The sequence below is a fragment of the Aplysia californica genome, unplaced genomic scaffold, assembly GCF_000002075.1.
Source record: "Aplysia californica isolate F4 #8 unplaced genomic scaffold, AplCal3.0 scaffold00042, whole genome shotgun sequence".
Lineage (NCBI taxonomy): Eukaryota > Metazoa > Mollusca > Gastropoda > Aplysiida > Aplysiidae > Aplysia > Aplysia californica.
This window is the reverse complement of record NW_004797312.1, coordinates 932,131-933,848: the sequence shown is the minus strand read 5'-3', so window position 1 is coordinate 933,848 and position 1,718 is coordinate 932,131. Positions and strand designations below refer to the sequence as shown.

Sequence of the window (1,718 nt, the reverse complement as noted above, 5' to 3'; positions counted from 1 at the left end):
TGTTGCTGCTGTTGTTGTTATCGTTGTTGTTGCTGCTGTTGTTGTTATCGTTGTTGTTGTTATCGTTGTTGTTGCTGCTGCTGTTGTTGTTGTTGCTGTTGTTGTTGTTGTTGTTGTTGTTGCTATTGTTGTTGCTGCTGTTGTGGTTATCGTTGTTGTTTCTGCTGCTGTTGTTGTTGCTGTTGTTGGTGTTTTTGCTGTTATTGTTGTTGTTGTTGTTGTTCTTGTTGTTGCTGTTGTTGTTGTAATTGTAGAATTTCGCCCACTTGCCCAGTGTCATGTCGTAGTATTTTATTAGATGTAGATTAGTTCTCTATGGGAATAGTTCGTGTCATCCAAAAGTATTTACGTGGTGGTTGTCGGGTGATCTGGTGTGGGCTGCTCCTCCTTTACTACCAAACATATCGTCCTGATCTCACCTCCTTCTTTTATATATGTATACATTAATATCTATCAACACCTCTAATCTTCCCGTGTGCAAGTTTCGCACGTTAAAGATCCCTTGGTGGTCCAAGATCGATAAGAGTAGGCTTCAGCTGCCACCCAGGCAAAATTCAAAATTTCCTACCAATTGAAAATGTTTGGTGTGTCCCGCGCGCTCATAAGACCTTATGCAGTTGCGAGCGCCGTAAAACACTTACAAAAAACAACAACAAAAATACGTCTAATCTTCGGCTCTTCTATGACCTGATTGTGTTGCAAGCGCCGTAAAACTCTTACTAAGCAAAAATGCACAGTATCTATACTCCCCATGTCTCTCTCTGTTCCTTAGTTGTATGTGGAAGATTTCTCATAATCTGGCCCTGTAGTGATAGTCGGGGGTAGATGTTGATTCTTTCTATATTGCGATGTTGTCAATATAGTATTGACAGGTGTGTGACAGGCGTCCATTAGTTTTATATGATTGGCTGGTTGGGCGGTGATCCTTCTGCTCTATCAGACAACTACGGACCTTTTCTCTCCTCCTTATATTTTGTGTGTTTTTATTCTCTTGTAACATCTCTAATCTTCTGCACTTATATGACCGTGGAGTGTTGCAAGTGCCGTAAAACTCTTACTTAAAAAATTACGTTTTCAAGAGGACATTGCCTTTGTCAAGTCGCCAAACGGTCACTTAATATCACTGCATTTACAGAAACATTCCTGTATGCAGCTGGAACTTGTTCAAACATTACCTCCATTGTAACATTTTTCCTTCTATCTCTTCCCCTCCCAGATTCAATGCCAAATCCTGTGTCTGTGACGTCATCAGACAGATAGACAACTCGGCCGCACTACGCAGCAGCGCCCAACGAAAAACGGAAACGACGTAAAAGTAACAGAACGTTCGTTTGGAATATTCAAGTATCCAAGTATAGCACCGGACATACTGAGTGTGTTCCAGAAGATTCTAAGACTGCTATTTCAGACTAAGAACACCAAGTTCTGGGGAAAGTAGGCGTGACGTCAGACTGTTCTTCGGAGAAGGCTCAGATTTTTTTTTCTTCTCCAAAACAGAAGAGTTTTTTGTTCTTGGTACTTGTGACTCCTGGCTGAAGGTTCTGCAACATGGGGTCGAAAGACAATACTGAAGGTAAGAAGATGTCTCCTCGTCAAATTATTATAATGGGTGATGGTCTTCAGTAGCCTGTTGGGTGAGGTGTCGTTTATGGCGAAGGTCGGTAAGTTTGTATACGTGCGGGGGCGGGAGGGGGGAGAGAGAGAGAGAGAGAGAGAGA

At 42.2% G+C, this 1,718-nt stretch overlaps 1 protein-coding gene across 1 annotated transcript in view; it reads left to right on the top strand.

Moving 5' to 3' along the window:
* LOC101859153 (dedicator of cytokinesis protein 4) overlaps nt 1-1,718 on the top strand; it is a gene marked incomplete in the record, with an annotated part of 145,183 nt that overhangs the window by 111,321 nt on the left and 32,144 nt on the right.